Source organism: Saccopteryx leptura, chromosome 2, assembly GCF_036850995.1.
Source record: "Saccopteryx leptura isolate mSacLep1 chromosome 2, mSacLep1_pri_phased_curated, whole genome shotgun sequence".
Classification (NCBI taxonomy): Eukaryota; Metazoa; Chordata; class Mammalia; order Chiroptera; family Emballonuridae; genus Saccopteryx; species Saccopteryx leptura.
Window position 1 is genome coordinate 143,969,108 of NC_089504.1, and position 24,768 is coordinate 143,993,875.

At 40.7% G+C, this 24,768-nt stretch overlaps 1 protein-coding gene and 1 non-coding gene across 2 annotated transcripts in view; one reads left to right on the forward strand and one right to left on the reverse strand.

The window, feature by feature from the left end:
- The window catches only part of PRICKLE1 (prickle planar cell polarity protein 1), a 214,417-nt gene that overhangs the window by 136,274 nt on the left and 53,375 nt on the right, over positions 1-24,768 (reverse strand). The gene's annotated exons all lie outside the window — the stretch shown is intronic.
- TRNAS-GGA (transfer RNA serine (anticodon GGA)) lies at positions 4,139-4,214 on the forward strand. Its single transcript has one exon. It is a non-coding gene; the product is annotated as a tRNA-Ser (tRNA).

Below are 24,768 nucleotides of genomic sequence, written 5' to 3' on the forward strand. Positions count from 1 at the left end.
AAGATAGTGTCTATGTCTCTATTCACTGTCTCATCCCCGGCTCTAGTACAGTGCCTGGGACATAGTAGGTACCAGGAGAAAAAGTATTTGATAAATTAATGAAAGACTGCCTGACAGACTGATGGAAGGCATGAGGTTTCCCAGATAAAGAGCTCATCTGGATTTCAGTAACACTGATATTCCCCAGAAGGGTGAGGATGACAGAAGCTAAAACCTCCTAGGTTTTTAACAAGGCTTTGCAGCCAGTAGTATTCCCTTTGGAGATAAATGGTCCTAGGGACTTTGGAAAACTCTGGCAAGAAGTCAAGTAAGTCCATGAAGTTCATTCTCCTTCACAGGGAATGTACAAACTCTAAAACATGATTTTCATTACCACATTGACCAGGTATGTCATTTGTAGACATTTGTTTTGGCATTCAAAGTCAGCAACGTCATTCTTTTGTTTTAAGTGGGCTCCTGCTTGCCCTGTTCTCATCAATGTGTCTTTCTTTCACTCCTGTACTCTCAGATAACACTTGTGCCATTGAAGCTTCTAAGAGGCAAGAAGAGAAGCACAGAGCAATGAAAGTTCTGCTGCCACTGCCATCGTTCTGCTGGAGGGTGAGTACTCTGCTGGGACAGATGGGGAGAGGTGACACATCCGTGTTCCTGAGTCCTGCGAGTGGGCTGCAGTCCGCGTAGGAAAGCTGGCAGACCTGCCCAAAGCTCAGCTCCTAATACCAATGCTGGTGGCTGAATTCTTGTTCGATTGCTCTAATTTTAGACGCTAGCATTTTAAGGTAGAACTATGTTTAATAGACATTAAATGTACATTTTTAGATGCTGTGTTTGTTCCCAGAGGTATTCTAAGGCCATTCATACCTTAAGAAAAAATGTCCCACCCACAAGACCTTACTCTTTTTCACCACAGGGTTCCTGTCTTCGGGTTCAAGCTTGAGAAGGTCCTTTAGTCAATGTTAACATTAGGTGACAGCCTTGTGTTGTACATTTTCCACCTTTGCAGAGACACTTCATTTTCTCAACATCCCGTTTATGTTTGGCAGACATGGTTGCTGCATTGATATAGAACAGACATGCAGGAACTTACAACACCCAGGGCGCGGATTCTGAGTCTGGGAGATGTTAAGGGGTGGGAGCTGTCTTGACCGAGAGCCTGGCTTCTCACTGTTCTTTGCTTTAGACTGAAGGGACTATGCTAGAGAGGCACTCCGAGGTGGCACTGACTCTGCTGATGACACAGGCATCCTGATGTGGAAGGAGAAGGTTCCCCTCCTTTGCCCCCCCCCACAACAGAATGGAACTACTTTCTACACCTCAAATGTTTGCTTCCCAACTTGTCTGCTTCTCCCTCCCCCAACCCAGCATTCCCACACTCCTCTTCGCTGACCTCAACCCTCACGCAAAATTGAAAAGAAAGTTATCGGTTTAAGAAGCCTTATTCTGTGTAAACTGTAATTCAGTGGGATCATTTTTCTGGGGATTTCTGTGAAGAGATGAGAAAGGCTTCCTCCTGGGTCACCCAAGTTCCACATTTAATCTTCCATTCTAGTGGGATTCCATGTGGTTCACACTTATTCAAGCCCTGACTGTTTCAAATATATTTCTTTTCTGATGGCTAAAATAATGCAGATTTCTCTCTCCTGTCACCCTGACCCCATTTCCTGGTGAGCGCCCTGGGGCAGCGCCGAAGTCACTGTCTCCTGTGTGGCCCCCGCCCCTTCTGAATGGCCCAAACCACTCACTCTGCAAGGAATGACTCTACCCTCCCCGGCCACCACTGATTAAGTCCAGGGTGTGCAGCTGGGTCACGGAAAACTCTTACTGTGGATTTTGAGGAAGATTCAGTCTTTCTGAGAGACTGAAACTTTAATATTTGAACTTAGGAGCTATGAGTGCCTGCTTTATATTCACCCCGGTAGACAAAGTAGCACCCTGTTAAGAAGGATGAGGCGGAAGGGTCTCGAGGAAAGGTGGAGAAATTCTTGATCCCCTTTCCATTTCTGTTCTATAATCACCTCTGTATCTTTATAATAAATCTTGCTTTTTTTTGGTCTGAGCAAGTGTGAGATTTTCTTCTTTTGCTTTGAAGCAAAAGAATCTCAACTAGTCCATATGTCCTGAGTTAGCACGGTGGCTACTCCAAGTAGCAGGTAAAGATAGAGAGTGTGTGTGTTGGGGGGTGGTAAACAAATAGCTCACCGTCAAGCTGGCCAATGGGATGTTTTCTTCCGTTTTCATTCACAGTCACAGTCACCCTCCTTTTGTTGTTGTTGTTGTTGTTTTTTGGTGACAGAGACAGAGAGAGAGAGCCAGAGATGGACAGATAAGGACAGACAGGCAGAAAGTGAGAAAGATGAGAAGCATCAATTCTTCCTTGCTGGCACTTTAGTTGTTCATTGATTGCTTTCTCATATGTGCCCTGGGAGGGGGGGAGGGTACAGCAGAGCAAGTGACCCTTTGCTTGAGCCAGCAACCTTGTGCTCAAGCCAGCAACCTTGGGCTTCAAGCCAGTGATCTTTGGGCTCAAGCCAGATGAGCCCGCACTCAAGCCTGCGACGTCGGTTTCGAACCGGGGTTCTCTGCATCCCAGCCGGATGCTCTATCCACTGCACCACCAGCTGGTCAGGCCAGACGCCCTTCTTGAGGGGAACTTTGAGGAGTGTGCGAGAGGTTGGAAGTCAGAACACACAAAAACAAAAACGAAGAGCAAGATGTAGCTATAATCAGGAAAGAAAGAAGGTTCTGAAGGACTGAGTCAGAGTTTGAAGTTCTGCATCTGTGGAATGTGAGCCCAACAGAAAGATCCTGGCCCTTTCTGGGCAGAACAAAAATGTTGGATCACATACCATGAATCACAGCCAGAAATGATTTGTTCTTGAAGGACTGATGTGAATGTTTTGGAATTTGCATATCATCATCTAATTTGCATACTGGGGGAACTAAGAGGTCCTTGAAAGTTGTTTTGATAACCGCCACTCCCCTTTTCTACTTTTGACATGGATAATTCATATCACAAGGATGTGACTAATTCAAATATGATTATTATTCAAAGATAAATAGTCTTGTATTTCCATTACTAGAAAATAATGTTCTACTTGATAGAGCCAAGTTATGGAAAAGTCAGCATTGTCTGTTTTTCATAAAGCACATTCTTTCTTGGTTTCGTGCCAAAATTCTGTCTCGGTTGAAAACAAAGTGGAAAAATCTTCATTGTGGTTGATATATAGCTTTTTATGAGAAGAAATATATTATGATTCTAACTCTATCCTTTGACCTTCTGTTCTGATTTAAGGTTACATGAGTAGAATATTTAAAAATCAGAGTATTTGGAATATAGATATAAAGTAGAAATGTTAGATCATTTTCAAATTTTGACATTAAAATATTTTTTAAAATTAATAAGGAACTTAAAAAAATCTTTCATAGGATAGTTTTTATTTTTAGAAGATCAAGGCAAAGAAATGTTATTCACATCCCTGGCAAAGTTGCAAATTTTCTCCCCAACTAACTCTTTTAAAAATATTGCCTCCCACAAGTTTTTCTTGGCAAAACTTAATTTAAGATCTAAAATGGAGCTATTAGGTATACAAGGCTACAAACAGGTGTTTCTTCACTAATCTGGACTGTCCTATGTTAACTAGGTGGATTTTAGTAGATGGTCTTCGTCTTCTCTTTTTATCTTTCTTTCCAACCTGAAATGAGCAAATGTTTCATGGATTTTTCCTTCTCGATTTGGTTTCCCCCTTGTTACACATTTTGCCAGACGGCTGACTTTCATTTAGAGAAGAATTTTCCATAATAACATATCACTTGGTACTCATGGCCAATGGTGCCACTCCCCCCTGCCATCTGCAGGAACCATGGAATGGAGTACAGTGGCAAATGAGTCAGGCCTGGCAGAGCCTGGAGGAGGAGGAGGAGGAAGAGGAGGAGAAAGAGAAAGATGAAAGATACAATAAGGAGGAGAGGAGGCTATGATTGCCAAAAACTAGAAGGCAAAGTTATTATAGCAATAGCTGAGTGAGGGGTGTGAGTGTGTGTGTGTGTGTGTGTGTGTGTGTGTGAGAGAGAGAGAGAGAGAGAGAGAGAGAGAGAGAGATATCACCACGTGCACATACTCAGGAAGAATTGTGTATGTGCCCTGGCCAGTTGGCTCAGTGGTAGAGCGTCGGCCTGGAGTGCAGAAGTCCCGGGTTCGATTCCCGGCCAGGGCACACAGGAGAAGCGCCCATCTGCTTCTCCACCCCTACCCCTCTCCTTCCTCTCTGTCTCTCTCTTCCCCTCCGCATGCCGATGCTCCATTGGAGCAAAGATGGCCCGGGCGCTGGGGATGGCTCCTTGGCCTCTGCCTCAGGCGCTAGAGTGGCTCTGGTCGCAATATGGCGACGCCCAGGATGGGCAGAGCATCGCCCCCTGGTGGGCAGAGCATCGCCCCCTGGTGGGCATGCCAGGTGGATCCCCGTCAACGCATGCGGGAGTCTGTCTGACTGTCTCTCCCCGTTTCTAGCTTCAGAAAAATACAAATAAATAAATAAAATAAAAAAGAATTGTGTATGTAACTACTTTGGCGTGTGTAGTTGGGAGGCATTTTGACAGATGTGGAACATGTGCGGCACAACTTTTTTCGGCGGAGGGGAGGACTGGGTGAGGGGAGAGAGAAACATCACTAAACTACAGAAAGAGCAGAGCCTAAGATCCTGGGTGTGCAAGTGAGGGCTTAGTGAGGGAAACAGTATAGAAAGGGTAGGGGAAACCCACGTTGTACCATTAGCTGTGTTTGCCAAAGTTCAAATATTAGAACAGAAAAATAAGAAATGGAAACTCTCTACCCAGAGCCTGGATTTGTGATATTCAAGAAATCCCATGACTCCGGGAGTCTCCAGGCAGAGTAGCCATCACATGAAATCCAAACAAGGGGCTTACTTCTGGAACCAGAAACTTAACGCTGCCTGGTACAAAGCAGCTAACTTATACATATGCTATTTGCTTAAACTGGAGTTCAGGAAAACTAACTTTTGGACTTGGTGACTTCTGGCAAATTATATAACTTTTCTGAGCTTCAGTTTCCTCCATTAAAAATAAATCAGTCGGTCTAGAAAAGTGATCTCCAAATAGTTCTCTACAGTTCTTCCTAGAGAGTTCCTCTCCACTCACTCCAGGGTTCAAGCAGTGCTGTTAGGGGGTTTTTCATTTACAATTGAGTCTTTGAAGAATGCATTCTGATGATTAAAAGAAAAACTGGCATTTACTCAGATTGAACTCTAAGTTCCCTTCTAGCTGTTATCCTAAATATGTATGCACCTGAGTTGACATGCACACGTTCTGATGCATTCAGTCTGCCAGGAATTATTCCTGAGCATCTACAATGTACTAGGCACAGTTTTAGGCATTGAGATTAAAGCAGTAAAGGAGACAAAGCCCTCATGCAGGCAGTGTACATGCTGGTTGAAAGAGAGACAATAAGCGAAGTGCTTACAGCTGGCGGTGGGTGTAGTAAAGCAGGGTAGGAGCATAGGGAGCCATGAAGGTCTCAGTAGGAGAAGCATTTGGACAGACACCTACATGAAGCAAGAGAAAGAGTATAGGAATCTGGAGAAGAGCATCCAGGCCGAGGGAACAGTAAACCAAAGACCTTGCTTGGGAAGATATGGGACTACAGTTTATTTCCCCAACATGAAGTGATCTTCATCCTCAGGTTTCATGCTCCTTTAAGGAAGGAAACACTTGATTTTGCCCATGAAAGGTAGTAGAGTCTCTTCTGCTTTAAGTAATGCCTTGCCTTGGTGGTTCCCCCTTTGCCCTACTCAAGGGGCTCCTCCCACCTCACCTTCATAGCATGGTGCTGACTTGCAGCAGATGAGCCTGTGGTCCTGGTAAAATGTCTTGTCCTGCTCTGTCCTTGGGTATCAGCCTCTGTCCTCTCTCCGTCTGCTGAGGTTAATGCCACGTGCCTCAGTACTGGGTTTTTTTTTTTTTGCCACTGCTGATGACCACGGGCCTCATCACTGCCTCCAGTTCCCCGCACTCCACACCCAGCAGCCTGGGGCTCTCTGTTCAAACCCCAGGCTTCTCTGGCCCTCACAGTATGCTTGGACATAGGACCCTCAGGGGCTTTTCTTGTTCTGTGCTGGTGTGGGCATAAGGGGTCTCAGAGCTTGGGTTTGTATTCTTTGGTAGAGCCAAATGACCTTGAACTCCTTTGTGTTTTCAATCCTCTGTTCTTTGTTTCAGTTGTATAACTGTAAAATGGGCATAATTCTGATAGTACCTCTACCTTACATGTTTGTGGTCAGGTATAAATAGGTTAATATATGTGAAATGCTTTAAAAAGTGCATGATGCATAGTAAATACCAGATACGTTTTGCTTTATAAGAAAACCCTAGGACACTGTGCCATTACCCCTTGCTGAACATTGTATATCATCTGTCCTGCCACCACTAGAAACCCCCATTTTTCTGAGATGCTCGGAGTGCCCCTCAGACTAAGCTGCAGCAAGTGAGGCATTAGCTTCTATGCTTTAGGCTTCTCCCAACTGAATGGGACCCTCATTTAAAAATTAACATTCCAACCACAGTTGGTTGAACTTTACCAAGCACTTTCACGTGTTATTAAGGAAAATAACATTGTGAAGTTTGAGTTATTAAGTCCATATTATACATGAAGCTTAGACATGTTGTGACTTGATCACACAGTTGTAATCAATGGGCCAATTCAGACATTTTAGGAGTAGGATTTCTATTTACAATGTCAGAATTCCTTTCAGCATATTTCATCTGTCTCTAAGAAAATTTTGTCTAAATCTGAAGATCAGAATATCAGGCAGATGAACTGGCTAAATCCAAATATAAGAATAACCTGTCTTATCAAGTTCTTGTTTCTTTTTTTTCCACGTTATTTTTTATGTCATTATTTATGTTTGTCCTGGTCATTGAAACGTCATGAGTGAAAATGGAGTAGATGTAACTTCGAATTATTTTAGTGATTTTGTGTTTGATTCTAAACATTATTTAAGTAAGGCTCATTAAAAAAAACTTCTTAGAAGAACTTCCTTTTTCTTTTTTATTTAAATGTAAGTTGCAAAATAAAAACACTGAATCAACTGATTATTCATCAGAGACTTGTGGCAGGTCATAAAATCAGTTCTTAATCATTCTAATTGGGAGAGAATGGTCCATGGAAAGAACAAAGTAAAACACCATTAAGATGAACACTGTTGGGTTTCATACCAACCATTTCTTTGCTTTTACACTTTTGACAATTAAAGCACAGTGGAATTAAAATGTGAATAGGCCAACTGCAGTTCCAAGTTACCACTGCATAAGGGGTATCTGTAGAATCCTGATTACAGAAAGGGACGGCTAACACTGCCCCGTTTGCTCCTTTTCTGTAGCCATGACTTCTGTCAAAACATAAGACTATTTCAGTAATTGTGGCCTTCACCCCGCTCCCCCCAGATTACATACAGTCAGTATGCAGTATCTTCCAATAAAATAGCTAATTGTTAATAGTAGTGTCTAGGAGAACATTTTATGTTTATAACACACTTTTGGAGGTAAAGTCTTGTGTTTTATTGTGTGAAAAAAACATTTTTTTTTTTTTTTTTGGCTCAGCTGTTTAAGGCTCGTGTCTGAGTTTTGTCGAATATTAGAAAACTGCTTGTACTTGGGAGAGTAGGGCTTTGGCGTGGACCATGTAGCTGGCTTTAGAGAGCCTCAGTGGAAATGTTTGTTGAGCGAGATCCTGACTTATCCCCCTGGCTCTATTCTTGCAGTCATCACCAACCATATGTACTTGTTATTTACACATTTTGCTAACCTGCTTGCTTCTACCAGTGATGGTTAGAAATGATGTCCCCTGTGGTATCCAGGTCCACATTGCAATAACACAGCCTGAGATTTGGCCAACGGCTTCCATTTTCTCTAAAACTCACATTAAATCATGTCAAGTAATTTCAAAGCTGAACTCTTTTTTTTTTTCTTTTCTCTCTAGAAGGCTTGCCAAGTGCATTCCTGCCTGTGTATTAAGGGAATTTGGGCAGTCATTTCAAGAAAGTTCAGAAGGATAAAAGAACATTCCAATTTCCATAGTGTTGATAAAGAATCGCAGCCCACGTTAACAAGGTGTATCATTTCGGTCTTCGTTTTAATCTGTGTGTCACTGTTGTGTGGCAGGAAACTCTGGGCTTTTTACAGCTCTGTGCTTTACAGGAAATCTCTATGGAGCCTTTACTAGGAGTCTGTTGTACCAGGTTTAAAAGGAAATGCAACTTTATGTTCTTTTTACACTCACAAGTCTGAAAGGAACATTGTTTTTAAAGAGCGCTGCACAGAGCAGACCCAACTTTAATTGCCTCCTCGAGGTGTCAACAATTATGGAAACCGAGGAAGTCGCAACTTCTGAGATGAGAGAGGCTTCTCGGGTAACTACAACGTATTTTAAAAGGTACCATGTCACTTTGGGAAGTGCCGTTTCCCAACTACTGTTTAATTATCTGTCAAAGTTAGAATGCACATGAAGAAAGCATTGCGACAGTCAGACTTGTCTGGTGAATGCCTCTGAAATAGGTAAAGCTGAGGCTGCTTTACGGCATTCAGTGGGGAAATTTGATTTTAGCCTGTCTTCTCTTGATTGGATTTATTCTAGCTGACCAAGAGCAAATTATTTTTAAGAGAGATTGATGCTTTTTTAGTAGTTGTCTTTCAAAATATAGAAACAAAAATCCTTTTTATTGGCAGATTTATTTTCTACGTGTTCACTGTTCTTTAGGAGCTATAGCCAGCTTAAAAATACCTGGTTCCATCATCTTCACGCTGTTATTTCTAAGGAATGATCAGTCCACAAAGTACATTTTCTTCTCTTCAGTTACATGCCAAGATTCCTCTTCCCTTCCCCTCAGCATGCCCCTGTCTCCATCCTGCTCTGTGAAAAGTATGACTGTCTCTTAGACTCCAAGCCAACCTCCTGGATTTGCCTTTCTACCATCCAGGAGCAGCTCTGTGTTCTCAAGTCTAATAAAGAAAGTTCATCCCCAAATATTTCTTTTTCACAGCTGTTGATTGAAGGGTTATGTGTTACAGGCTCCATATTAGGTGCTGGACAAAAATCCCTACCCTCATGAATTTTATGCTCAAGGGGAGGGGAGCTCAGCTTCCCACTGAAACATAGAATAAATTGGTCTATCTTAAATCTTCCCTTGCTTTCTCTTCCCAAGATGTGTACTGGTGCAGGTTAAACATGCCTTGATGAGATCAGGACAGAATTCTAATTAAGAAAAAATTAAAATTACTATGTTAAGGCATTGGTAATTCAAGGCCAATAACTCTTTCTGCTATAGCTCTCTTAGTCTGGTTATCGAGATTATATGAGGGCCTTGGCTGGTTGGCTCAGTGGTAGAGAAGCCCATCTGCTTCTCTACCCCTCCCCCTCTCCCTTTTCTCTATTTCTCTCTTCCCCTCTCAGAGTCATGGCTCCATTGGAGCAAGTTGGCCCCAGGCTGAAGATGGCTCCACGGCTTCCCCTCAGGTGCTGAAAAATGGCTCCAGTTGCAACAGAGTAACGGCCCCAGATGGGCAGAGCATCTCCCTCTAGTGGGCTTACCAGGTGGATCTTGGTCTGGTGCATGCAGGAGTCTACACACACACACACACACACACACACACACACACACACACACACACACACTATATGAAAAGGGAGAGCCTGAAACATAAAACCTTCCATAGTCATTTTCATTCTCTGCCTCCGGTTCTTGTTTTAAATTCCAAAAGATGAGAATAATTGAGAAGCAAAACCAGAAAACACAAAAATTCCTGCTTTCATGGTGGGGGGTGGGGAGAAAGCACACACAAAAAAGTAAGTAATATATGTTATTGAGTCAGCTGTTGTTACTATAGTAACGGGATGTACTATTATCTGCATCATTAGCAAAGTAATCTCACAAACACTTTTAATTCATTTAACAAATACCTACCGAACATCAAATTTGTACCAGCCATTGTGCTTACAACTGTATAGTTGTTACACTTTCATCCTATTTTAAGATCAAAATTTGAGATTTAGAGAGTTAAAGTAATTTTTTCAAGGTAATAGAGCTGGTAGGTTGCAGAGCCAGGACCCAAACCCATGTTTTCAGTTTCCAAGAATAGTAGTCCTCTTTCTGATGCAATAGCTATAACTTTAAAATCTGGGCCCTGAAGTGAATATTTCTGTAGAAGCACCCTTATTTCTTCTTTCACTCCTTCACTTACTATTTAACTGCAAAATAAATACACTTCCAGGGAAATGGATTTCTACCTCCAGGGCTCCTTCCTATGTGTGTTGCTGGGGCAATGTTTTCTCTTCAATTAGATGAGTTTAGATAAACTAAAAATTCATTATAACTTGCAAAAGAAACGGGTGTGTGTTTTAAAAATCACATTCATAACCTTTCCTTTAAATGATGTTAAAGAAATTTGTATATCAAAATATTCTCCCTATTTCATATCCTTTAGTTAATTTTATTCCTTCAATTTCCTCTGGTTAAATGAATTTCAAAATTAGCTCCTCTGACTCTTTTATAACTGCATTTGAAGAGTCTCTCAAACCTCAGTGAAGTCTTTACTGGATTCTTAAAAGCCCATGGCTGTCTGAATTTATCTTTTACATGGGAAACAGGAGAGATTCTAGTTCACAGAAGTTAAATTGGTGGGACAGAGGGTATATAGGATTGTAATGCTATAGTAATATAGTTAAACTGTTCTCAATAGTCTATGTTTCCACCAGTAATATAGTAAGTAGTGAGCTAAAACTTTGGATAAGAAGCTTTGAAATGTACAAAGTGCTCTACATAATTAAAAAAAATAAATTTGAAGTGATAATTTTAACCACTAAGCATATTCTGATCTTTTATTTGGGGGATTTTCTACTTAACAAGCATCTCAAAAAACCCCAAAAAACAACAACTAAAAAGCATCATTACACTGGAGGACTATGGAGTGTGCTAAACTTGGAATAAGGAAATTTGGTCTCTAATCCTGGCTCTGATAACTCATTTGAAGTGTGTGACTCCAAGCCAGCCTGTTTTCTTACCTGAGCCTTACATTGCTTATTTATAGTTCCCGCATAATTAATAGTATCTTCTTTTTCTCTCAAAGTGGAGCATACGTTTTAGACTTACCTTAGTCATCAATATGTGCAGTATTAGCTATTGAAACAAAAGTCTCTTGCTTTGCTTGCCCAGCCTATTTTTCTCATTTTCTATTGAAGACCTACTCTTTCCTGTCACCATAGACTCTCTCCCCCAGCTACATGCTATCTCATCCCCCAAACTCACAACCAGGCTTGGCTAGTCAGAACTTCCTCTTCCCCTTGGATTCAGAGATGGATCTACACATGGGCATGTGGCCCAAGCCAGGCTCCTGTGAACTTTCCTCTCTGAATTTCTGCTGGGACTAGTGGTGTGCGGCTCATACTGGCCTGTACCAGCCAATGTTAATTTCTAGGATTTTGCAAATCAGTGTTAAACACAGCCATTATTAAAAATTAGAGTATATAAACCTACAATTAGATGATAGTAAAATAAAGGTAGTGAATACTCAATTCATAGCTTTCTTATTATTGTACTATATTTCATTATTACCTATGGTCTTGAGGTTAGCTATACTTATTGTATCTACATGGTGAAAATACTATATAATGGATTGCTGCACATCTCTTCCCAACTCCATGTTTAGTGAGGGTAAATTGGGAAGGTTGAAATTGGCCATGGGGGAAATATTTTTACCATGGAAATTGGCAAATGTTACAAACCAGAATTTTTTTTTTTTCCTGGAAAGTCAGTTGTTAAACATTTACATCACACCACTGGCTGAAACTATTGGGAAGGGGCTTTTGCTTTTTACTTTGTTGCTATAGCAGCAAAATATAGTCCTAAAGTAGCCAAAAGGCCAATTTCATCCTTTGGAGAGAGCTTGCCAATGAAAAGGACAGCATGACCGAGGGTTTCAGGGAGAACAAATTCGTAATGTCAGATAAATAGTTGGTATTTTATTTGGATAAGAAACTGGCTTAAAGCACATAAAATTTCTATAACTTATGAATTAAAGTCTTTTGATATATAGAGATGCCCTTCCAGCTTTGATAATATAATACATGATTCTAAAACTATATAAAAGGTGGGAGTTCCATAGCTAAATATTTTAATAGCATAGTTAATGTCTTTGAAAATAGGTCAAATAAAAAAAATATTGCCTAGAGAGTTTAAAAAATTGCCCTTACTCAAACATTTAATCCTGTACATTGTTAGCATTAAATGTCTTACTTTTTTTAAAGCCATAGATAGATGCAATAAACTTACTTAATACTTTTAGTTAATTTTACCATTTTTCCTCCTTTTCACAATGAAATATTGTGTTTAAGTTGATTCACTTGAAAAGAATTTGAAAAATCTTCTTGTAACTATCCTCAGACAATGAGTACATATTACCTATATTCAATCTCAGCGCCATCTCCAGAAAACCAGTTAGAGCAGTGGTCCCCGATCCCCGGGCCCAAAAAAGGTTGGGGGACCACTGAGTTAGAGCATACTTACTCTGCTTTTGAAAACACTGCACTTCCCCTCTCTGAAATACTGATTTCATTTTACAAAGTGCTGCCTGCCATTGTGTACCCTAAGGCAGTGGTCCCCCAACCATTTTGGGGCCATGGACCGGTTTAATGTCAGAAAATATTTTCACGGACTGGCCTTTAGGGTGGGATGGATAAATGTATCACGTAACCGAGACAAGCATCAAGAGTGAGTCTTAGACGGATGTAACAGAGGGAATCTGGTCATTTTAAAAAAATAAAACATCGTTCAGACTTAAATATAAATAAAACGGAAATAATGTAAGTTATTTATTCTTTCTCTGTGGACCGGTACCAAATGGCCCACAGACCGGTACTGGTCTGCGGCCCAGGGGTTGGGGACCACTGCCCTAAGGTTCCGTTTCTTAGTTAGTGAGTGAGTCTGGAGTAGGTCCGACTGAAGTAATAGGAATACTCTCCAAGTTGACACTGCTCTGGTGTATAGTTAACACTTCATTCCTGGCTTGGTACAGCCCTGACCCATTTCACATACTGTTGATTCAAAAGAATCAAAATCCCATTGATGTGTTTACTTTCTGGTACTTGACTGTTGATAACTTAGAAGGGTTAGTGTTTAATTGTTGATGCTCACAAAAACCTTGAGACCAAACCTGCTATTTTGCCAAGTGCTAAAAGAGTTTACGTTTACCACCCCCCAAATACAGTGTTCTACTCTTTCTCTGGCTTTAAAAAGATGTTGGAGAAAGCCTGTTTTGATTTGGATGATAATGTTTAAAAATAAACTAAATAACCAAAACCATGACGGTGGGATTATTAGCCCTGCTAGAATTAATTTTGGATGCCAGAAACTTGGGTCTTGTTGTCAATAGCTGGCTGACCCCTCTCGAGTCAACTGCTAGTTTCCCCCTTTTCATTCATGAGGTCTTATCTTGCAGCTATAACAAAAAAAACTGTATTCCAAATAGTGTGAATGAGAACTAAGATGCAGTGGAATGAAACAAATCAGCCTCACCCCCTTTATTTTCACTGACCTTGAGTTCCTTCCCCACACCATTATTAATATTTCCCATGTTGTATTCTAAGAGCCTTGTGAAGAACATAGTCCAGGTCAGCGTTTTTGAACCTGCAGATCATCTGCACCTGAGCCACTTGGGATGTCTTAAAACATAGATTCCAGGGCTGCTTTGGACTCCTATTACCTGGGGGTGGGGCTTGGCAATGCAGATTTTCAACAGTTCCTTATGGTGATTCATACCTACATTGGGAATAATGGGTCTAATAAATGTGTAAAACACTTTCTTGAAGATTTACAAACCAAATTAGCATGTTAAGGGCTCTAAGATGTCATGTAGTAGGGAGATTGTTTGACTTTTAAATCACCAAATTATTAGATTACTAAACTCTTTTTGTGGGGAACATCTGTTATTTGACCAAATACTATTGGGAAAGTTTACTTTAACTAATAGCATAAGAATTGTAGCTTGGTGCAGTTGCTTGTTAGTTTGATATTATTGAGTTCATGTATTATCTCAGTGTGAACATTAGACAGGAAAATCTGAGTGTGAATCCTGGATTTTGCACTGTTGGTTTAGTTGCCTAACAGTAATGTTTCCTTACTTCCAAGGTAGATGGGATAAAAGAATATGTTAATACCAACCCAGAAACATTGCCAGAAAATGAATTTAAACAGAAAGCCCTCTTGATACTGTCATTCTCTATGAAGAGGAACACATTGATATTTACGGGAATGCACTTTGCCCAGACACTGTGCCTTCTCGCTCTACACCTCCAGGGCAGAGATCTGGTCACTATTTTACAGCAGAAGATATGGAAAAAAGGAATAAGGAGCTATTCCAGAAATGCCAATCAAGTTGAACAATGGGAAAAGAAGTAAGTATATTTGAACAGGAAACTGGGTGGTAGCAGACAGGGTCAAAGGCAGCCCCCACCTTCTATCCCACCCTTCCACCTTTTAGGCACAAACCACGCAGAGCCAAGCAAGGTGGAGGGGGTAAAAAAAATAGATAAGTAATGATGAATTCCGGAAGCATTCAGTAGGTCCTTCTCTCTGGGGTGGAGCTGCCTTTTGCTTGGCTCTAGAAATAGAGGCACAATGATGGGGTCCGGAGTAAAGGAAGTAGGGACAGATTAGCTATAGGGAGAGAGATCAGGAGACTTTGGCATTTCCTTTCAGATTGGCCTGGCCTGGTCCACTGGGTAGATAAGGAAGCAGGGTCCTGGGGCTCATTCTGTGTCCCAATCTAATCAGGCATTTCATACTCCCAAAGGCATGGGAGTATGAATGCAGCCTCTGTTGTTCCAAATGCCCTTGCTTTGTTTTCTCCTACTACATGCCCATGGAATTTTGCTGGTTCTGCTAGTTTCATCCCATAGTATTATATTAATGCTAAACTGTTAGATTGGGAGTCCTTTGAGTGCAGGGGTATTGTCTTCTTTATCTCAAACATCTTGCACTAGGCTCAGCTCCTAGCCTAAATCAGCTGTTTAATAAAAGCTGCTTTGTGGTGCCAGGGACATCAGAAACCCGAACAGGATGCCCCTAAGTAGTCTTCAGGTACTTGTCCAGAGTTCCATGGGTGCGGAATTTAGAACCAGAGGCTGTCTAGGTGACCCTCCTCAATTTGCCAAAAGGAAAGTGATAGTTCATACAGGAAGCAAGTGATGGTCTAGGACTCAGGCCTACTAGCTTCCAGTTTCAATGTTCTTTTTGTATAATTAAAAAGAATCCTTACCCTACCCAATGTGGTCATGACCCTCTCCGAATTATGCTACAAACCAGCATTTGCATTAATATTTGCCTTAGCAAAAAAAAAATGAAGAGTCATTGAGCTAGAAAGTGATTTAAGGAGAATGTTCTGCCTCAAAATAGAGTGTGTTCCATCTCTTCTTTCACTTCTTGAACTTTTGTATTTTTTGTGCATCTTGCTGATTCTTGGCTTAGCTTGTAAACTACAATTAAAAACCGCTGGGTGAGAAGCTATTCTCCAGGTACTCTCCACTTTATTGAAAAGTGAAGTTCTCATAAATCACAGAAGGGGGTCTGTGGAATTGCTTAGTTGCCAAGAGATTTCTGATTGATTGCGTTGGAAAATATGTACATTTTCCAGGAGCTTATCTGAAATAAAATATAGATTCATGCTTTCTTGGGCTGAGTTCCCTCTCCATGAAATTTCAGTCAGGGTCTCATCATGTTAATACAGTGAAAGGGCAGTTAGATGAGCAGCACAAGCACTAGAGGTTTAGCTGAAAACTTGGACAGCAGAGCACAAATGTTATTCCAAACGAAGAAAGGTTTGGAATAACAAAGTATCCCTAACTAAACATGAAATCAGAACCAGATTCAGGTTATAGGGCTCATATTGACTTTATCAGGCATAATCCTAAGAATGAGCGGCGTCATAAAGGAATTGCTGGGAAAACCATGATATTAGTTGCAGTTATCACTTTCATATCAGGAAGCTGTGTGAATTAGGGTTTCCAGGGGAACTGAAATTGTGTATGTCCAAGAATAGTGATATTAAATGGGAGGAAAAACAGTTGGATCCTAATCCTTTTAGGTCACGCAATCAGTTGAAAATCTCTGAAAGCTGTGAACCTTCTCCCTGGAAAAAAATTCACATACATGTAAAAAGCTTTCAGGCTATTTCAGGGAGTTCGCAGACCCCTTGCTGCTTGTTGGAGTGTGGGACCCCACATTAAGTGCTCCTTGTTTAGCTATTCCCACAAAAGTTCTGGTTTCCTTATGTGGCAGCTCTGCTTGGCTGACACCTGGAACTTCCAACCCTGTCTCACACACACCCACGCACACCCACACACACTCACACACACGCATGTGCATGCACATGCAAAACACACACACACACACACACACACACACACACACACACTACAGCGCCAGGTCCTAGCAAAGCGCAAGAACTGAACATGTGCTGGGAAGCTGGTTCAGCTTTGCTCAGGGTGAACAGAAGTGGCCTTAATCCCTCACAGATTTCCTTCACTTTGTTGTGTGGTGAGATCATCTGGGGAGATTTAAAATTCGCTCAGCATTCATTGATACTTTCATTTATAGTAGGTCTGGAAGGAAAATGCAAACTTTTAATTGGACTGATTTGGCAATTTGGTTTGGTGGTAGGCTCAGAATTGTGTCCACACCTGTTCACCAGGTGATTACAGTTCACCTCGGTTGCAGGATCTGCTTGATCCTGGAGATACATCACTCAAGAAGTTTTCTAATCTTTAGTCATTACCATCTCATCTGAATTCATTACCAGTGAACTAAGGAAGACTTCTTTTTGCAATGTTAGCCTAGCAAACATGATGATGCATTCCTGATCAGACATGGGAAAGGAGGGTGGATAATAACAGTCTGCAACACTTTTTGTTTATCCAGAAATCAACCTTCCCCAGGAGGCTGACATATAATCCCATGCTTAATCTGTTATCCATACTTTATATAATAATAATAATAATAATGATAATGATAATCATTTACACTTATATAGCCACTTTCATCTAGGGAATCTCAAAGCTTTGCAAACGCTAATTAATTCTCCTAGTGTCCCTGTGAACTAGGTGAGGCCCATTTTACAGGTGAGGCAATTGAGGCACAGAAAGGACAAGTGGCTTTCTCAAGGCCAATGGGTAGTTGATGACAGAACTCAGAAGGCTGGAGAGCTAGCTCTCTGCTTCGGGATGTCCAGAGCCAGCTGCACCTTGAGTGAGTGGGAGGGACCACAGTGGAATAAAGTTCTCACTCTTCCGGGTCTTAATTACCTAAACCCTAGCAGCTCAGAGAAAGACAAAGAAAGCTTCCAAAGCAAACACATTCCCATCCCTACCACACAATATGCACAGCTTGTGAGAGGTTGCTTTTTTAAGGTCTAAGCAGTAGAGATGGGGCTAAAATTGGCTGTCATATGTGTTTGGATAGGAAAGAGAGGAACGTGCTTGTGCGGAAAATTGCCTTTTTGGCGGGTGCTGTTGCAAAGCACTGACCCGCTCTACGCCAAACTGGAGCAACTGTGGCCTTTTACTTTTACTCCGTTCACTATATGAACTATCTCAGCCATGCACAGGACAAGGATGAAATGATTAAAGAGGGTCCTATATGCAGTTTTCCAGAGACCAAATGTTAGTAGCTTCTCACTATTTACAGGCTTTTCAGGTGCAGAGAATTCTTGAAATTCTCCCAAAGGGGTGGTAGTGAGTTCTAAGGAATCTGATGTTCTACGAGAGTGCTTCTCAAACTTGAAGACGCATAACCAGTCATCTAGGGAGCAGTTAAAATGCAGATCCTGGCTCAGTAATGCTGGAATGGGGACCATGCTTAAGCTTCCAGGTAACACCGATGCTAATGGTCCCGACAATATGCTCTGTGTAGCAATACTCTGCGCTACTGTTAATCAATTTGATAAGCCCATTCCCACAACAAGCTGCTCTGCAGATAGCTTTGGGCACTTGGAATGAGGCTTTATGCGTAGAAGACTAAGGCCTGCGTTTGAAAATACATTCTGCTACTTATTAGCTGAGAGATTTGGGACACCAAACCTTTCTGATCCTGTTTCCCCGTCTCTAAGTGGTTATCATTAGCCCCTCCCTCACGGGGTTGCTGATGAATAAAGTAACCCAGTAGAAAAAGCCTGCCACATGCTGGAGCTCCACAAATGTTCATGTATTTCCCCTAGGCTCCCCAACTTATCCTGTCTGGCTATCTTCCCAACAAGTACTTTATAGTTTTCCCTCTATGTCAGCCGTAATCACCAACTATACTCGGTCTGTCTTGCCTTTTCCACATAACTTTCACTGTATTTTCTTCCTCTTCTTCCACACGTAAAAGCCGGCATCAAACGTCGATCTCTTTCTCCTCAAAAATGATTCTCTTGAGCTGATTTCTTTTCTCATTAACTATTATAATCTCATCCCTGCCTTCCTGGATTTTAATTTGATCTAGACTATTCAATGGAAGTGAGATTACAGCACATTCATTTAGTAAACAAACCTGGGAAAATAGACACACGTACGTTCTAGGCCCCGGTACACCACTGAGAAGAAGACAGACACTTTACTTTTCTCTCCACTGCTTTTGTTGCCTGTGTTCAACTCTCTGGGCCACAGTGAAGCCTTCCTTTTAATGCTTCGTGATGGCTTGAGGCTATTCTCTCGCCTCCTCGTTTCATGTCCCTCTTTTCCTGTTACCCACACGAATCCTGTAGATTTGTTTCCCGCTGAATCTACCAGGCTGACTTAAAACTTCTCTCCTAAAAATCTTTCTAAAACTCATTTTGTGTGAATGTCTCTGTGTGAAACTGTTTTGATTTTTTTTTTTTAAAGCCACTGTGAAAGGCATGTATGGTATACAGATAGGAAAAAAGTCTGGAACAACACACACATCACTGTTAGCCCTGGAACTGGGAGAGGGAACTTCCCCTGATTTCTTTACGTACTTTGGCATTTTTGGAAAAAAAATAAAATTTCCCCTTACAATCAGCAAGTTCTATTCTGAAACACAGGAAATAAAATAATGAAAGAGAGGAAAAGAAATATAAAACTAAGGATTAATAGATAACAAAAGGAAAGATGGAGAAAACGAAAAAGCAAGTTATAATCTTCAGATCTGCCCACATTTTCCCTTGCAGTTTTATGTCTCAGTTTCTGGGTCCAGTTTTATTCAAGTTTCAAGTCCCTTGTGTGGAACTCTGTCTTCCTGGGATTACACAGTGTCAGGAACACTGTTGGCACGAAAGCAATACTAATAGTAAAGCAACAGGAGGCAGTTTTACAAGAGATAGTGCTACCCAGATCGATTTTGATAAGGTTGGTATGTGCCCCAAGAGGTCATAATTAACCACATCAAAGAAGGAGTGGCTTTTTAAGCAAATAGACTTTATCTTGCCATCTGCCAGAAATGTACCAAATGCTCTTCCTTTGTTGAAAAAAACATCTGCACCCTTAAAACCAAGTCTTCATAGCTTTGGACTGATGAACAGGACTGAAGAAATGCTTTCATTACTTACACATTTGACTTCTCAGTCTTTATTTGGCACTTTGCTTCCCTTATGTCCTCCTAGTTTGGACACAACATCTACAATTTGCATAAACGAGAAAGAATTGGATCATGGCTGAATTGGGAACAGAGAGAAATTATCTGATAAAAGCAGAGCAGGAAGAATTTAATTTTCCTAGCTCGTGGTCAATTTTTATCCCACCAGCTGGTATGCTGAGCTGAGTAATTAATTGTTAGAGAATTGAGATGGTAAACTAAACTGTATAAAAATTTAGCTAAAACTCAACCTGGTTTCTCATGAGAGTCCCCTAGAGAGGTTTCTATTCCAGAGAGCTTGATTCAATCAACCTGACTTTGGAATTAATAAAAACAACACGAAAACAAAACAAGAGAAAAATACAACAATAAGCACAAAACCTTGTGACTCTCCTGGGACCAAGTCAGCCTCATAAGAGGTCTTTGCACTACACAGTTTTTAATTAGAGACCACATCATTCTCTAAAGTAAGACTAGACACTGTTCTCTCCTGTGAATTCTGGTTTTATGTACATTTTAAAAAATCATCAGACATGTAGACAAATAAATTAGAAAAGTCCAGGAATGTTTTGAACATTTGTAATTGTGTTTCAGGCCTGGTACTTTCACTTTATACTGTATAAAACTCTGCCATTACATTCCTCTACAAATCTTATTTTTTAAATGTTATTTAATGAAGTGTTTCACCTTCCCTTTCTGCTATAATTATTAAATTATCAATTTAAAAAATACAGAATAAGATTTGTTTATCCTAGTTTCTCGAGTTTCTGCCTTTGGGGGCATCTTCCTTAGGCTCGTTGCCTGCTTCTTTTTGGAAGTGCCATGTGAGATGTATTTCCCTTGTTTATCTTGGTTTTGATAAAGGTGTTTGAGGCTAATCTTTCTGTTTTGTAAGTTTTATACTATTTCTTTGTTTCCAGTATTACTTGGGGGTATATTCAGCTGTGCTGTTCCCAACTCCACTCTTTTCCAGGGAGTTCTGGGTAGAGCATTTCAGAAGGTACAGAGAACCAGAGTGGGCCCCATGGACGATGACCTGGATGTAGAAAGATCTGAAAACCATGCCGAGGAAATAAGGCAAATGTCCTAGAAGAATTGTGGTGTAAAATTATAAGGTAAGTGATAGCTTTCTTAGTATATTTTCTTCCTTAGTAAAACAAATTTTCTTTCTTAAAGAAAACTCCGATCCTCCAAGGTTGTAACCTGTATTCCTTGATATGAAACTTTCTTTAGGGAAAGGGTATTATTCATCATTCATCTGTGTTGCTACCCCCCCTGTCATATTCATGATCTATAGCAGTAATTGATCAAAGCATTCTTTTCAAATGAATCTCGATATGACCTCAGAATCTTTCTCAACAGTGCTCCAGGCAGCCACTACTAATTGATTGCTGTTGGCATTAAAGATGACACTTATTTGCAATCCCTACCTTAAAGCTCCCTTGCTAATTACTGCTACCAGGACAGTAATTCTGCCTTTAGTCACCAAAGAACTCCATGATCCTTATTTGAACACTCAAGTAACAGTTGAGACAAGATTAGGATATTTCATTAGGACTGCACGCAAGGCTAAGTGAATAACAAAGTGGAAATAGAGTAACATAGAACTAGATAATCTTGCCCATTCATCTCTAACCTTTCCTTAGCTTGTAATCCTCCAGAGAGATACTCCCCTACGTAGCTCCTGGTTGTCCTCCATGAAGAAGAAACTTTTTTTTAACTCCTACATCCTTGCAATGTTTTTTCTTTTTAAAAATAATTTTATTAATTTTAATGGGGTGACATTAATAAATCAGGGTACATATGTTCAAAGAAAACATCTCCAGGTTATCTTGTCATTCAATTATGTTGCTTACCCATCACCCAAAATCAGATTGTCCTCTGTCACCTTCTATCTGGCTTTCTTTGTGCCCCTGCCCTCCCCCTCTCCCTCTCCGCCCTCCCTTTCCCCCCATAACCACCACACTCTTGTCCATGTCTCTTAGTCTCGTTTTTATGCCCATGTTCATTGCAGCATTGTTCACAGTGGCCAAGACATGGAAACAACCAAAAAGCCCTTCAATAGAGGATTGGATAAAGAAGATGTGGTACATATATACTATGGAATACTACTCAGCCATAAGAAATGATGACATCGGATCATTTACAACAAAATGGATAGATCTTGATAACATTATATGAAGTGAAATAAGTAAATCAGAATAACTAAGAACTGCAATATTTTTAGTATCCTCAGGACTTTGAAACTTAGGTCCAAGGAAATGAAGCCCCAAGAGAGAGCAGTTGTTCTATGTGTTGCCTTCTGAGTTAAAGTGACTTGCTTGACATTTTTCTGAAGACTGGCAACAGAATGCCCACACAACATGTCTCTAAGAGAGACCACACTTCACTATGGTTCAGTCATGACTTCAACATCCCCACATTTCAGTAGGAGATCCACATATTCAAGGTTACGAATGCTGTCTTCAAATATTTGAAGAGCCAGCATGGAGAATAGGGCATAGGGATACTGGGTATTTCTTTGGAGGCTCAACTAGACCAGTAGGTAGATATTAGAGGAGGACAGACCTGTGTTTAAAAGGATCTTATATTTTCTATATGTAAGGGTTGCCCTAACATGAAAAAGCTGTCGAATATTAGAGAGTGCTCCCAGTCACTGGGAATATTTAGAAAAAAGCTGGAATGCCCTCAGTGAGAGATGAAGCTCAATGGAAAACTGAACTAAATCTCCCTACCAGAGTGAGACTCTTTGATGAGTCAGATATAGCTAACTTGTACAGTATAATAAGAGTGCTTGTATTGAGGTGTTGCACAAACCTTTGACCTTTTCTAGCCTGACCCCTGCTGGTCAATGCATGACTGATCATAGCTCATAATGATATATCTGCAACTTCTAAATTGGAATGTCTTTGAGTGGGAACTGAAAAGGTAAGGTGATGGAAAAATAACGTGACAATATATAGTACTGGTATAGGTTTGCAATTGAATACAACATGGCTACATTATAATATATAAATGTATATATAAGTAATCTATACAACTTTATAAGTTAAGGTAACACAGTCCACTTTAGAAGAATTTTTAACATAATTTTGATTTTATATTTGTAAAAAGAAATACGATGTGACCAAAATAACACTGCTACAGAAAATATGTAATGATGTGGAGAAATAGTCACATAAGATAGAAAAAAAGCAGATTCTAAAAATATCATGTGAAATATGACTTTTACTTTAAATGGGAAAAAAGCATGTATTTTTATTTTTTAAAATAGACTGGTTAAAGGTGTACTTTAATTTTGTAAGAAAAAAAAAGGACCAGAAGGATATACTCCAAAAGCTAATAATGGATATGGTAGGATAATAGAATTAATTATAGGTGATATTTGTTTGCTTTTTAAATGTTTCCCCAAATTTTCTAAAATAAACAGATTATTTTAGTGGTGTATTAATTTTATATTGAGGGCATCAAATTAGAATGAACATAATGTTTAAAAAGCACACAAATGTATTATTGTATGGTTCTATGGATTTGAAGTCCAACATGAGTTGCCCTGGGTTAAAATCTAAGTGTGGACAAGGGGCTTTTCTTTCTGGAGGTTCTGGGGGAATTCGCATCCTTACCTCTCTAGCTTCTTGCCTTGTAGCCCCCTTCCCCTATTTTCTGATACAGCCTGGTGACATATCTTTCATAGTCACACTTCTGGCTTTAACCAGAAAAGGTTCTCTGCTTTTAAAGATTCTTATGAGTAGATTGGGTTAATTTGAATAATCCAGGGTAATCTCCCTTTTCCCAGGTGAGATGACATGGTCACAGGTCCCAGGGATTAGGACATGAATAACTTTGGAAGGTCATTATTCTGTCTACCGCTTGTGGACACGCACGGAATCCTTACACAGTTCACAATGTACTTTCAGTAGAAACAATGCTGTTTATGAGGCCAGGCTCCCAGGGGAGCCATCAGAGCTGTGAGACCCACAGTAGAAGGGACTTCAGTTCTCTCAGTTACCACCCTCTGAGAGCACCAATGGGACTATTTGACACAAAAACCGTGAATAACAATGCATTTTTAGGAAAATGGGTTCAGAGTTCCCAAGATGATGCCAGGAACATGTTTCTTGTCCTGTCTTCTCAGCCTCTTCTTTTCCCTGTATTCTTATTCTTGCCTCTCCCTTGTCCTCGTATGTTTGGGAATTGTGAGGGAAGACTCAGTTTCTAAACCACAGATGGTGAACTTTGTGATCTGTACCTTGGGTTCGAGCTGGGTGGGAGAGGGAAGGTGAGGAACAGGTGAGGAGCTAGGTATATTTCAGAGAAGCTAGCCATGGGAACTCCTGGTTTCAATCTCGGGGGGACATCCTGGCAGGATTCTGGATCTCCCCTTAGTTTGGTCCCGGGAGCCCAAATAATTGGCTCGCCTAGTTCTTTTTTAGCTGCTTCCACTAGTCCCAACAAAGCCTTCTAGCCTTACCTGCTCACTGTGGAATAAAATACAGTTGTTCACACATGCCAAAGCCTTTCTGGAGTTTTCTGAGGGTTTTTTATTTCCAGCAATGAGGGGAGAGAAAAAACCACACTGCCCTGCTCCCTTGTATTTATTTTTACTGATATTATGTAGGGATCATGCACAGGTGCTAACAAAGGTGTCGGCGCAGAAAGGACCGCTTCTGAAGGAGAGAGGCAGGGAAGGCCCCAGTGGGCCAGGCGGCAGCGGGTCTGGGGGAGGCAAGGTCTGCTTCTCCCACAGAGAGAGCTCTCCTCCAGCCCGGGCCGCTCGGTCCCAGATGGCTGGATCCTAATCAACACACCGAGTTTGTCTCCTCACAACATTCAAACAGTGGTGAGCCTATTGTTTTCTCCTCTTCTGAGCTTAGTTAGTTGAGGATGTATCTGGAGAAGGCTCTTCAGGGGCCTCAGTTTTCTTCCTATTAAGGGGTGGGGAGAGTTAAGGTGAACACTGTTCCCAACTGGGTTCTAAGGCTCACTTCCCAATAATGATGATGATAATAATAATTATATAAGCAGGCATCGTTTTTGAGGGCCAACTGTACTTTAGACACTGTGCTAGCTGTCTACATGCATCATCTGGTTAAATCCTCATGATAATTTATTATAAAATAACTATTTTATCAGCACCAAATTA